The 14,413-nt window shown below is 40.1% G+C and overlaps 1 protein-coding gene across 3 annotated transcripts in view; it reads left to right on the top strand.

Moving 5' to 3' along the window:
• The window catches only part of SAMD12 (sterile alpha motif domain containing 12), a 431,707-nt gene that overhangs the window by 186,829 nt on the left and 230,465 nt on the right, over positions 1 to 14,413 (top strand). The window lies entirely within an intron of this gene.

Genomic DNA, 14,413 nt, shown 5'->3' on the forward strand with positions numbered 1-14,413 from the left:
GATTTCTGAATGGGAAAATTCTGGAGTGAGTATAATACTACTAACTCACTGCCCCTGAGATGAATACCTTCAAAGCACAAATTAAGCCTCCGTTTAGATCAAGGGGCTTTAAGTATTGTATGTGGAAGTCGAGAAGCACTTGGCAGCAGGAAATACGACAGTATAATGAACTGTAAAAGCCTGTAGGATCGTGGCTCTCAGCTGGAGAATGGGGTGGGTGAGAGGAAGCTGATGGGTCCACAGGGACGCTCATCAGGGTCAGGGGGTCTTTTGCAGGCCTCACCCATTCCTCCCACCCTTCTCTTTTCAAACTCTGTAATGAAAGGCCAGAGAAACATGTTCTGTGCACCAAAACTGTGCTTCAGGGGGGATAAAGTTGACAAGTCCTGATTTCAGTCCAGATCTGTAGCCCGCCAGGCTTCTCTGTCCATGGGATTATCCAGGCAAGAATACTGGAGTTGGTTACCATGCCTTTCTACAGAGGAGCTTCCTGACCCAGGGATCGAACCCAGATCTCCCGCATTGCAGGCAGATTCTTTACCGTCTGAGCCACCAGAGATCTTTCTTAATGTTTGTCTGATAGTAATAGCAAAGCCTTTTTTCGTTATGTATTTGAAAGTAGTGCTACCTTTTATTAGGGGTAGGAATTCTGTGATACCCTTGAGGGAAGGGTAAGCATTTACAATGGTTTGAAGAGGGTGAGTATTATACCCCTCAGAAATAAAGATCTCATGCTTCAATGCTTATGAAGTAAATGACACCACTTACAAAGGCTTTATGCTAAGTGGCGTGTTGCAAACAGCTGTCATATTGCTTTTGGTCTCCATGGACACCTCTGTTGGTAGATCTCAAACTTCTTGGGATTTTGGTCAAACTCTTTAACCTAGGCAAGTTATTCAACCTCACTTATTCATCTCCTGAATGGAGATAATAATAATAATACCTGTTTCAGAGAGTTGTTTTGAAGATTAAATGAAATGGTATAATAAACCACTGGCTATTTATTGACACCTGCATACCTATTCTTCATGTCAAAACTCATCTGAATATATCTAAAATCACACTACTACTTCATTCTGAGGGCAGCCTGTTTTCTGGCAAGCAAAGAAAGCAGGGGATTATTGGGGGACTTAAGAGAGAATGATTTCAGATTAACATTTGGCACACATCTTTTTGACATTCACCTGTTTGAGACAGACTACTTTTGTCCCCTGATCTCTGACCCCTGCCTCTCCAAGGGTGAATGTAAACTACCCAAATGACCACAGGTGCCAAGTGGCCAGAAGATAGCTCTCCGGACTTAAGCCAGCCTGCAGTTACCAGCCCTGTGGTGCGGGAAGCTCCAGGAATCTTAGTGCCCTTGTAGACTCTGATAAACCTAGGCAAAGAGGGTTGTGAAAAATCAAGACATGATGGCAGAGAAAACCTCAACAACTGATGCAGTCTGTAGAGTGTCTTAGAGTGAGGGTTGGGCGGTAGTTACACGTCCCAGGTCAGTGCCCAGACTTGCAGCTTAGCAGTGTGATTCTGTGAAGGTGACTTGGTGTACTTCGGCTTTCTTTATCCATAAACAGGAGCTGATGGTAGTACCTGCCTCAAAGTGTTGCTGTGAAAGTACTTCATGGTCACAGTAATCACACAGTAAATGCTAGCCACTGCTGTCTTCCTCAGTGCTGCTCTGCTTTCTATGAAAACAAACCACACCCATAAACACTGCTGAATTCATCCATCTTTATTATCCTAAAAATTGTAATGAGCACCTAAGGTTGGTGGTTGGGATCTGGGCTGGTAATATTCTGTTCTTGTTTGCTGCTGCTGCTGCGAAGTCGCTTCAGTCGTGTCTGACTCTGTGTGACCCCAGAGATAGCAGCCCACCAGGCTCCCCCGTCCCTGGGATTCTCCAGGCAAGAACACTGGAGTGGGTTGCCATTTCCTTCTCCAATGCATGAAAGTGAAAAGTGAAAGTGAAGCTGCTCAGTCGTGTCCAACTCTTAGCTATCCTATGGACTGCAGCCTGCCAGGCACCTCCATCCATGGGATTTTTCAGGCAAGAGTACTGGAGTGGGGTGCCATTGCCTTCTCCAGTTCATGTCTGCAAGGCCACAATAATGATGTTCATATGTCTCTTATTTATGCTTAGATTCTCCTGAGTAATGCTGTTCATTTACTTTTCTTAAAGCCAGGATCTCCAGTATCAAGCTCATCAAGGAATCATGTCTATATCTCTGTAACATATAAACAATCCCCTAATTTAGAGGCACATGATACCATAATGATAAATTTAAAACATGTGTTGAATAGAAGAAAGAATAGGAAGAAAAAAAAAAGACGGGTTTTCTGATTATAATCCTGAGGCAAATCCTCCTTCTCCACCTGCCTCTACCCTGCTCTCCACCCCTCGACCTCTGACAAGTAATAACTGTGCAACACCACACAAGCTAGTTTCAAGTTAGTGATATGAGAATAATATTTATCTTAAAAGGTTGTTGGGAAGATTAAAGGGGATGATGCATGTGAAAGCTTTAGCTTTATGCCTGATACATAGTAGACATTTATCTGTTTAGCAAGTATTTATGGAGCATCTACCCTGTTCCAGGTTTGGGGAATACGGCAATAAATAAAATGAGCAGTGATCTGTGTAGGGAAAAAAATTGTGCCTCCATAGAAAACTATGCATCCTCAATAGCACATCATTCCAGGTTATCTAATTCTGATTCTACAAAGCTGTTTTACAGCTCTGTAAGTTGTAGGAAACTGATAGCAGTATAAAATAATTCCTGTTGTAGGTGTATAAATTCTGTCCCACAGAGGTGCAATTGACTACACAGTCCACTGTGGAAAAGGTGAATTTTGCCACCCCTTTACACATTCACATCACTCCTGATATAAAAACGTGTCTGCTGTTTGGATTCTCCTTTGAGTTGATTGTAAAATCTTTTCCGTTTCCACAGAATCTTAAACATGTGTTGATTTTTGTGTTTCATGAAACTCATGCTTTTAACACTTTTGAAAATTATCCTTTAACCTTGTTAATTGTTTCATTTTTTAAAATTGATTTTAGCCAACAACTCCACTCTATTAATATCTTTCTGATGCCTTTGTCTGAGGCTTCCCTGGTAACTCAGATGCCAAAGAATCAGCCTGCAGTACAGGAGACCCAAGTTCAATACCTGGGTTGGAAAGAGCCCTGGGTGAAGGGAATGGCTACCCTCTCCAGTATTCTTGTCTGGAAAATTCCATGGACAGAGGAGCCTGGTGGGCTATAGTCCATGGGGGCTTCCCCTGGTGGCTCAGAGGCTCAAAGGGCTGCCTTTATTTAAAAGACATTAAATTTTAAACAAACTTCTCCCACCCTGTTTCTCCAAAGTCTGAGAAAACTTAAATATGTTTTCACACACGAGCCTTCAAAACCTTTTGCAAATTTCCTATTAGGATTTCTGCAAATTTCACTATGTCCAGAAGGCACCTGCTATTTTGTGGCAGATGTGTTTAATCAGAAGAGACGCTACTAGTGGTAGTAACTCTCTGCCGAAGCGCTCTTAACAGGCATAAGATGCTCAGAACACCTGAGAGGCATTAGGCTGGATAGATTTAAATCATCAGATTAGGCTTGAAGGAAAGAAATTTGTCTATTTTCCTGTGCTTGCAAGATTCTTTTCCCCAGCTTTCCGAGGCAGGGCTTGGAATGCTGATGAGGAAGCTCAACTGGGGCCAGGTGTAAGCTCACAGGCAACTTTCAGATTCTCTTTTAAGCAGAGTTAAGAATCTTTTCAGGTTTGAGGTGATTTCAGCCTCTAGCTGTGCCTAGTATTTTTCCTGTGGTGGTCGCTAAAGTCAACTCATTTCCTTCAGCATCAAGCCCTCCGTCTATAAAGGGTTCTTTCCCCTACCAACTTTAAAGACCTACTTTAATGGGTGAGGCACTCAGAGTGCCCCAAAATACACAGTGTGTTTTTAAAAACTATTTTAAATGTGTAAAAGCTTTCCATATGACCTGCTTCATGGAACAGTGATGGGAATCCTTTAGATGTCTGCAGGAATAAATGCTTACTATGTAAATGTCCCCGTCAGATGGTCAGTATTGATTTGTCATATTTCTCAATGGCCTCCTCCAAAATCAGTAACTATTTCTGGTTCTTTTTGTGCTTCAGCCACTGCCCATTTGTACCTCATCCCCCTTTGCAGAATATTCCCCTGGGATGTAGCATCCTGAAATTTGGCAGTTCTCCTTATGCTATTGAATAAAGGAAAGTGAAGTGAAAGTGAAAGTCACTCAGTTGTGTCCGACTATTTGCGACCCCATGGACTGTATAGTCCATGGAATTCTCCAGGCCAGAATATTGGAGTGGGTAGCCTTTCCCTCTCCAAGGGATCTTTCCAACCCAGGGATCAAACCCAGGTCTCCCACATTGCAGGCGGATTCTTTACCAGCTGAGCCACAAGGGAAGCCCAGACCTTTAGGTTGTAAACTGTGCATTTGCTAACCTTCTGCCGTGGTCTTCCTAATCTTTTATTATGGTTAGTTACACATCCAGGCCAATGGGGTGTGCAGTTAACAAGTGTCAAGAGAAGTGGAGTAATTATTTTACGTGTTGTACCTGTGAGAACAGTACTTTGTAGAACCCAGTATATCCCAGTAAAATGTGGGCTTGTTGAACCACCACACAGCCTCATTTGCATCTACACATTTTCTCATCTTTATTGGATTTCGCTCTGGGTAGTGTGTTCTACTTTTGCATGTTTGTATGTTATATTTCTCTTTGGTATGAATTGCTCTACATTTTTTAATTGAATCTCAAGCAGCATTTTATTTCTGCTTTGTAAAGTTTTGACATCATCAGGGCATGAGTTTCCCATAAATTGATTTTCCAATAACAGTACTTATTCTTCTTTGATAGAATGCTTAGTAATGTTACCTCTCTGTATTTCTCAGCATTCTTAAAGCAAGGGTGCTGAGTTTGGTTGTCTTGATGATTCAGGATAATAGATTTCTGAATGTTGAAAGGGACTTCAGAAGTCATCTGATGTTTTATAGGGTCAGTTTAAAAATAACCACTTTCAATGAAAAATATGAATGGAGATCAAAATATCAGCTTCATTCCTAATAAAGCTTTTCTGAGAGTGTCATTTAGGTCTTCAGATGAACACACCCCTTTCTCTGGATGATTTCCAGCTTCCTTTCCAGCTTTAGTTCAGATACCACCTCCTACAAAAGCTTTTCTTACTCTTCCTCATCTGGGTTCAGTAACCCATCCTATAGCTCCCAGGATAAACTCTGTGATAAGATGTGTGATGTTGAGTTGATAGTTGAAAATTTTAATTATTAGGAAGTTCTGAAGAGGTTTAGCTGAAACCCATCCTTAGATCCCATTTAGTCCCTGGGCTAGAAACCTTTGCTGAATAAAGCCGTCAATACAGATTCTCTTGCCAGGCCTTCGTGGAGCCATGGTACCTTCCCCTGGCCTTTTCCTCATCACAGTGGTCTGTTAAGTGGCCATCCCCAAATGCCTCTTCCCATATTCTTTCTTCATAAAGAAGAAAGTAAGTAGAAGACCTTTCTTCTACTAAAGGTCTTGTTGCTGCTACACTGAGAAGCCTTACATTGTCTAATGGAACGTCCCTAAAATTGTTTACCCTCTATCCCATCTGTCTTCTGCCTCTTGTTACAGAAAGCAGGTTCCTTTTCCTTTCTACAAACAACCTTTTCTGTCTCTACTTTCATGAGACTCCCCTTGTGTCCTCTGGATATTTGCTTTCTCAGTTGTAGTCGTCATCTCATCTTTAGTTACACTGGTGACCTCCTTTCTCTCTAAATACAGTTGACCCTTGAACAAAGTGGGTTTGAACTATCCAGGTCTACTTACATGCAGATATTTTTCAATGGCAGTAGTACCACATGGTCCATTGAATCCTCGGATGCAGGGAAACCATACATGCCAAGGGGTGACTATATATATATATATATAAAACAGGTAGATTAACCACCTCCATTGTTCAGGGGTCAACTGTAGTTTCATTCTAGCCCCTTGACCAGTCCGTTTCTATTAATACTCATTTCATTTATTTGTCACATCATAGTTAATTCACTTGTTTTACAAGATTTCTGGGACCACTACTGCATGCCAGGCAGAATACTATACCCAACAACTTCAGAATGTTACACCCTTGCACTTCAAGAGACTTATTCACCATGATGGACTATATGTCTGGGCACAAATCAGTCTCAGTCAGTTTTTAAAATTTTCAGTTTTTTAATTTAAATTTATTAATTAAGATGAAATGTAAATTAAATTTATTAAATTGTTGTAGCACAGGGTGCATTAACTGACCAAAATAGAATTAAGTTAGAAATCATTCCAAGATAATCAAGAAGTAAATATTTAGAAACTTAATGCATAGCCATGTGAAAAGGAAAACATGGGAAAAGGAGAGGGGGGGGAATCACAAAAGAAAATAGAAAATATTTTGAAATGAATGAGAGTATCAGGTTGTCCAAAATGTTCATTTGAGTTTTTCTGTAAGATGTTATGGAAAAACCCAAATGAACTTTTTGGCCAACTCAATAGAAAGATTAATATTTCTCATGTTTTTGTGGTACAGCCTCCGTAGAACCTAGAGGAAAATTATGGCATGAAATGCCTGTATTAGAAAAGAAAGAAGACTTGAAGTCAGTGAATTAAAATTTTATCTTAAGAAGTTAGGAAGAATACTAATCTCAAATAGCTAAAATCAGTGAGACAGCAAACACACACACAATAGAGAAAATTAACAAAGGTAAAGTTGATTCTTTTCAACAAAAATTGATAAATGTCTAGATAGACTGAACAAGGGAGGGGGAGATAGAATCAAATGACAAATTGAGATACCACTAAACCTGCTACATGATTAAAAGAGCAGAAAATATTATGAACAGGTTTGTGCCCATATCCTTAACAACTTAGATGAAAAGGAATAATTTCTTAAAAACTATAACTTAAGAAATCTGACTCAAGAAAACTAGAAAATTTAAATAGCCACAGATCTCTTTGTAAGTTAAAGTTTTAATTAGAACTTCCCATAGAAAAAGCTGCAAGCACAGAAGTCTTTTTCCAGTGAATTAAGACAGTCAAGGATTAGCAACCAAACCTTCACAATTTCTTCCAGAAAATAGAGAAAAGGGGGAGTACTTCCAAACTCATTTTATTTGACCAGACTAATCCTGATACCAAAATCTGACAAAGATATTACAAGAATGGTATGGTACAGACCGATATCCTTCATGAATATAAACCTACAAACCTTGACAAAATTGAAGCAGGTTGAATTTCACAGTATAGTATAGTATTTCATAGTCATGTGTGCATAGGAGTTCTAGGTTGATTCTGTTTTTAAAATCAGTGTTTTTCATCATATTAAGCATATTAAGTGTAAATGAAGTCATATGGATCATCTCATGAGATGCATAAATATCAGCTCTGATATGTAAAGAACTTGGATGTCATCACTCTGATCCTTACCACAAGAGAAGCTGGACACAGAGAGTTCCCTGGTGGTCCAGTTGTTAGGACAGTGAGCTCTCGCTGCCAAGCATCCAAATTCAATCTCTGGTTGGGGAAGTAGCATTTCACAAGTCATAAAGTGCAGCAAAAAAATAAAAATAAAAAAGTTGGACAAACTGAAAAACAGCAGGGGCATTTTTGGACCCAAAATGCTGATGTCACAAGTCAGATCTCCATCCTGTAATTTAGAGAGAGAGGCACATGCTACAGGCCCCCAAAGACTGCTTAGCTGGAACAGAGACAACCCAATAATAAAGGTCAACAAATTTGGATACTTCACAAGGAAAATAAAAGAATGGCCAATAAGCATGTGAAAATATGCTCAGCAGTGTTATTAGGAAGATGGAAATAGAACCCAGTGAGATATCTACTTTATGCCCAGTAGAATGGCTAAAATCCAAAGGATTGGCAATACCAAGTGTTGCTGAAGATATGAAACAACTGGATCTCTTGTACACTGTTGTGGGTAAATATGGTGCCACCTGATGCAAAAGCTGAATTTCTTAGACAGTTAATCATACACTTATTAGATGATCCTGCCATTCTACTCAGAGATATTTACTCAAGAGAATTGGAAACATATGTTCATAAAAATTCCAGTCTGCTCATATTCAAAACAGCATTACTCAGACAAAAATTTTAAACAAGACTTAAGTCTTCAAGAGTAAGCTGGATAAACAAATCATGATATCTTCACACCAGAAATAATACTGAATCATACAAAGGAACCAACTACTGATACCTATGACGACATGTATGAATCTCACATTGTACTCAGTGAAAAACATTAGAAAGAAAAGGACAAATACAGTGTGATTTCAATCATATGAGAATCTAAAACAACAAAACGAACTACAGTGTTGGAGTGAAATCAGTGATTACTTCTGGCCAGGAGGATGCCAGAGGGGAGACTGATTATAAAAAGGAGCAAAGAAACTTTCTGTGCTGTTGAAAATGCCCTGTATACTTGTCAGAGTTGTCTATTTGGCACCTCAAGTATGTGAAATGTATCATAAATAAGTTAAATCTCAGTTTTTAAAAGCTTGTGTGTTTTCCAGCTTTTCTAAAATGGACATACTGTTTTTAAAAGGAAAAAATGGAATGTCATCCTGCATCATTATGTAATGGTTATAGGATCATTTATGTTAAAGGTAGATATAGTTTTATATTCATTTATCTATAATAATAATATATAGTTATATATAATGAGATTGAGTTTGCAAATCCACTTTATGCATTTTTCACTGGAAGAATAATCAGATACCAGAACATTCTTATATAGAAAAGTATAGTTTACCAGTTGGATGATTGCACTGCTGATTAAGAAAGAGCAGTTCTCTTGTATTAAGATTCTTACTGAGCCTACATCTGTGTGTCCAAGACGCTTGTATTTCACAGATGAGTTAAATTTCACGAAGTATTTGTTGCAATAGCAGATAGTTGGTACTTTTATATTTTACTCATTAGTTTGTTGTTCAGTTGCTAAGTTGTGTCTGACTCTTTGCAACCCCATAGGCTATAGTGCGCCAGGATTCCCTGCCCTTTACTGTCTCCCAGAGTTTGCTCAAATCCATGTCCATTGGGTCAGTGATGCTATCTGACCATCTCATCCTCTTCTGCCCCCTTCTCCTTTTGCCTCCAGTCTTTCCCAACATCAGGATCTTTTCCAATGAGAAGAGCCACTTGGCTCTTCGCATCAGGTGGCCAAAATATTGGAGCTTCAGCATCCAGAACAGAAGCCCAGAATATTCAGAGTTTACTTCCTTTAGTATTGACTGCTTTGATCGTCCTGTCCAAGGGACTCTCAAGAGTCTTCTCCAACACCAGAATTTGAAAGCATTAATTCTTTGGTGCTCAGCCTTCTTTATGGTGCAATTCTCACATCCACACATGCCTACTGGAAAAACCATAGCTTTGACTAGATGGACCTTTGTAGGCAAAGTGATGTCTCTGCTTTTTAAGACGCTGTCTAGGTTTGTCATAGCTTTACATAGTTTTTTTCAATTAGAAACTACTCTCACCACCATTTTTATAAACCAAAGGAAGTTTAACAACAACAACAACAACAAAAACCTCATGGTTTAGATCAAAATGGAGTACATTTTACTTTAAGAAAAGCATACATTGTTTTTTATCTCTCCCACTTTCATCACAGATCAGCACTGCTTTGTAAGCTAGCTTAAAGAAACTACTGCTCTTGGGGGGCGTTTTTTGATATTCTAAATACATCATTTGTTTAATATTAGAGATGGTGTTTGGCAGGATAAGAGTGGAAGTTGTCACCACATGAACTATTTGTTGTTTCACAGATCAGAATGAGAACAGAAGGAATATTCTTTAAAAAAAAAAAAACAGCATAAACTTAAATACACCCCATATACTGCTGCTCTTGTTTCATCTACTGACTGCCCTCTGCGGGATTATTATAATCCAGACTCCTCTCCCAGGTGGGAGGCTTGTTATGGCTACCAGTGCTCTCTTGGATGACCTTCCCCCTCCTATTACCATTTTTATAGGTTTCATAGTTTTGGAAACAGACTCAAGGAGAAGGCTTGTCTAGGTCCCACGTCCAGGAAGTGGGGAGCTGGAGTCAGGAACTAGTGTTCTAAGCCCTTACACCAGCGCCGCTGTTACTCACAAGATACCTTTTCCCAGCCAGCACCAGATAACAGACCCACACTAAAGGCTTCCAAGACCCGAGAAATGCTGGTGCCAGCCAGTAATTCTGCTTTAGAAAACCCATTGTAAGTCAGACAGAGATGGAGAAAAATCATATGACACCGCTTATATGTGGAATCTAGAAAGAAATGATACAAATGAACTTACAAAACAGAGGCTCACAGACTTAGTGAACTTATGGTTGTGGGGGTGGGGAGGTATTGTTAGGGACTTTGGGAAGGTCATGTGCACACAGCTATATTTAAAATGACCTATTGTGTAGCACATGGAACTCTGCTCGGCTTATGTACCAGCCTGGATGGGAGGGGAGTTTGGGGGAGAATGGATACATGCATATGTATGGCTGAGTCCCTTTGCTGTTGACCTGTGACTAGCACAACATCGTTCATTGGCTATACCCCAATATAAAATGTTTTTGGTGTTAATTTTTTTTTTTTTAAGAGAAAACCCCTGACATCTTAAATACTGTCTACTATTTTTTGGAGGTTTTCTTGTGCAAGAGGCTCTGCTGAGAACTGTCTGCCTGTGAGGTACCTATAACTGGAACCATCAGTGTTGGCAAGTTAGTAGCTGTCTATCTTGCAAGCTGTTACAGGTGAGGAAGTGAGGCCCAGACTTCAGTGGGTGACTCACACTGAGCACTTCGCATCAGCAGCACCTCCCACACAGGCTTGCTGGGAGATGAGAGGAGTGAAAACGTACTTACAACAGTGCCTGGCTGCCTGGTGCTGCTGCTGCGGCTGCTAAGTCGCTTCAGTCGTGTCTGACTCTGTGCGGCCCCATAGATGGAAGCTCAGTAAATGTTACCTGCCATCCTCCTCATTATTGGCCTATGTTTAGTGAGTGAGAAGCATTTCATGCTTACCACTAGAAAAGCAGGACACCATCGGTTCCAGGTTATCAGACTAGAAGACGACTCCTCCGTCCTCTTATTCACTTGTGTGAACAGAAGCCCAGAGCTAAGCCGATCTGTGCAAGGGCACACAGATTTTTGGATTACCAGGAAATGTTAAAAGCTAGGTCACATCACTGTGGAAGAACAGGAGACCCATTCTTAGGGAGAGTCTAGCAGGTTGCCTCGCTTAGAAGTAATCAGAGTGGGGACCTGAAACGGACAAGACTCCCTTTCCGTGAGCGTGTTTTTCCACTTCCAGTTCCAGGAGCAGAGTGAAGGTTTTATAGCCACCGACTCAATCCCATAGTTCTTAACTTTTTCAACCAGATCCAGCTTTTCCTTCTCTTCCTTCTCTTTATTCCACCTTTCCAGTCCCCTTTAAGAATGTCACTATGTTATAGTAAATCAACTATGATCCAAAGTCTAACTTCCATTGCCCCTTACTTTGAACACTGAGCTTTTTACCCTGTCAGAGAAATTAAGTTGATGAAGCACTTAATCTGTCCTGAGAAGTCCCTGTTTGCTTTTCAGCTTCTGTATCCATTTGATTCCTTTTTTCCTGATGGTTTTATTAATTATGCTGTCTTGTTTTCCTTTTTCCTTTGTGTGTTTTGGGAACATGCTGAAGTCAGATTGCAGGATTGGAGACCCCCCTCCCCTTGGTTTTGCTCCCAACCCCTGTTTGAAAATTCATGTATGTGTACTCCCTTCTTGTCAAGTCAGATTTCCCATCTGCATGGAGCCCAGGTTTTATGGGCCAAGCCTCTGTCGCTGCACACTATTGGGGCATTGGAAATTATGCCCTTTTAGAGGCCATCTGCTAAGTGGACCAATGACTCTTCTCCCTCAGATGGCATTGTTTACAGTGATAAGCATGATGCTGTACATTATTAATGGAGAGAAACTGAAGCCCACATGCGGGACTGATTCTATTAATTTTTAAGAGCTTATGGCAATGTTTGGACGAAATGTGATTGTCCTCAAGAGGTCTTGGCCAGCATCATTCTAGACCATTCGTATTCGCACTCTATGTTCCTCCTGCAGAGTTTCATTAGTATAATTTCCAATTCCCATGTTTACTTTAGAGTGATGTGGCTGTTAAGAGTTTAATTGCTCCTGACAACCTTCAGATCTTGGAAAGTTATGAAAGATTAGAGAAAACAAGGAGTCTCTTCCACTGTTGAGTTGCCTTGGCCAAGTCTGTGTAACCTCTCAGACCTTACAAAGTTGGTAGTTATTATTGCTATTGTTGTAGATATGTAGCTGAATGGACTCCATACACAGGTTTGTAAGATGCAAAGGAGAGTATAGAAATTACTTTGCAGATGGTAAAGAATGATGAAACACATGTGTGTGTGTTAAGTGAAAGTATTAGTTGCTTAGTCATGTCCAACTCTTTGTGACCCCGTGGACTGTTGCCCTCCAGGCTCCTCTGTCCATAGTATTCTCCAGGCAAGAATACTAGAGTAGGTAGCCATTCCCTTCTCCAGAGAATCTTCCTTACCCAGCTATTGAACCTGGGTCTCCTGCATTGTAGGCAGATTCTTTACTGTCTGAGCCACCAGTGAAGCCCCATATGTGTGTGTCCATATTGTATATAATATATGTGTATGTATACTTCTTGTTTTCACTGTGTAATTATGGCCCTAAAAACTAACAGCTTCAGCTTCCCAGCCCACCAAAATTTTGCTTCACCCCATACATTTTTTTTCACCCCATACATTTTTAGAGTAATCCTAATTATTATAAATAAATATCAGCTTATCTCCCAAACAAATACTTAGCATCAAATCCTCTCAATACATTTCTCTAGTAACTCAGAGTTTAGAAGATTTGATTCTTGATAATTTAGAAAATTACCATGTTGGGGACAACCATTTATTATTAAAAAATATTTGGGTGTTTGCATGCCAGGCACTCTAGTATTTTGCATGTATTTTATCTTCATGATAAGCCCATAAGGTGTTGTTATTCCCGATTAACAAATGAGAAAAAATGAGACTCAGAAAACTTGGTATCTTATGTCTTGCAAGCCTATAAGTGGCAAATTCAAAATTTAAAGCCAGGGCCATCTGAATCCAAAGCTCATGTTTTGACCTCTATGCTATAAAGATAGCACCATACAAGTACAAGTGAGTAATACAGAAAATAAACTTGGGAATTAGTACCAAAGAGGATTTGAGAAGGAACTCTTATTTGTGGTTTATTAGAAACTCTGCTTGGAGGAGGCTGAGCTCATTTGTATGAAATTTTAGAAGAGAAAGTCCCTGAAACATCAAACTGTATTTGTATATTTGGTTTGATCCTGATAGAATTTGAAAAGAAAATATAACAACTTTTGAGCCACAAACCTCACCACTCCCTATTGCCTCAGACCCTGCCTTTTAACACTTGTGTTAGACCTTCCTGCCTGCAAACATTTGGATTTCTGAATTCTGAGGAGGAAAACAGTGGTGGAGGTGGAGATAGATCAAAGGAATAGATTGAGAGCTGCACTAGGGAAGGCTTGAGTGTCAGCTTAGGGAAATTAGATTTTCCTCTCTTGAGTGCCATTCAACAACCATCAGTGGTATAGCATCTTTAATGATGAGTGAAATGATAAGCTCAAAGCACTCCTGGAAAAAAATCAAATGCGCAGATGAGTGACATCACCGAGGTGTGACTTGTTGGCCATGGGGATTCTGAAGCTGTTAGATAAGTCTTTCACCAATCTCTAGCTTTTTCCCTTCCTGGTTGCAGAGGTGGTTTCATTCCTAACTCCCTTTCCACAAAGCCCTCATCCCCACCATTCCTCTTAGCATAGAGATCAGTAGTGATGAATTGTCTCAGTATCCCTCCCTGCAATATTATCTGCATTTTTACCCCTTCTTAACTGTTTCCCTTATGTCTCTGAAGGGGGAAAAAAAAAAATCCCAAGGCCAGTACCCTAACCATGCTCTACTTTCTGCCCACATGCCCTTTCTCTTCCCCCAGCCCAAGAATCTTATTCATCTGTTTTTCCCTTCCTTCTTGGTCTTCAGATTTCTGCCTCCACTTGCAATTTGAAAACATGCTGTATCCTATCTACACCCCCTCCTTGCTATTCTTATTCCCATCTCTGTGGTGTAGGATTTCTGTCTTTCTCCTAAGCAATCTCCTATGATCTAACTTTATGGCTCTCTGGGAAACCATCTTTTGTCATTTTACACCAGACTGGACCAGGTCACTTCTGCATTGACGTTGCATATATACTTCCTGTGTATGTGTGGGTATATATATGTGTGTGTGTGTGTGTGTGTATGTGTGTGTGTGTATGTGTATA

This window comes from Cervus elaphus, chromosome 21 (assembly GCF_910594005.1).
Source record: "Cervus elaphus chromosome 21, mCerEla1.1, whole genome shotgun sequence".
Lineage (NCBI taxonomy): Eukaryota > Metazoa > Chordata > Mammalia > Artiodactyla > Cervidae > Cervus > Cervus elaphus.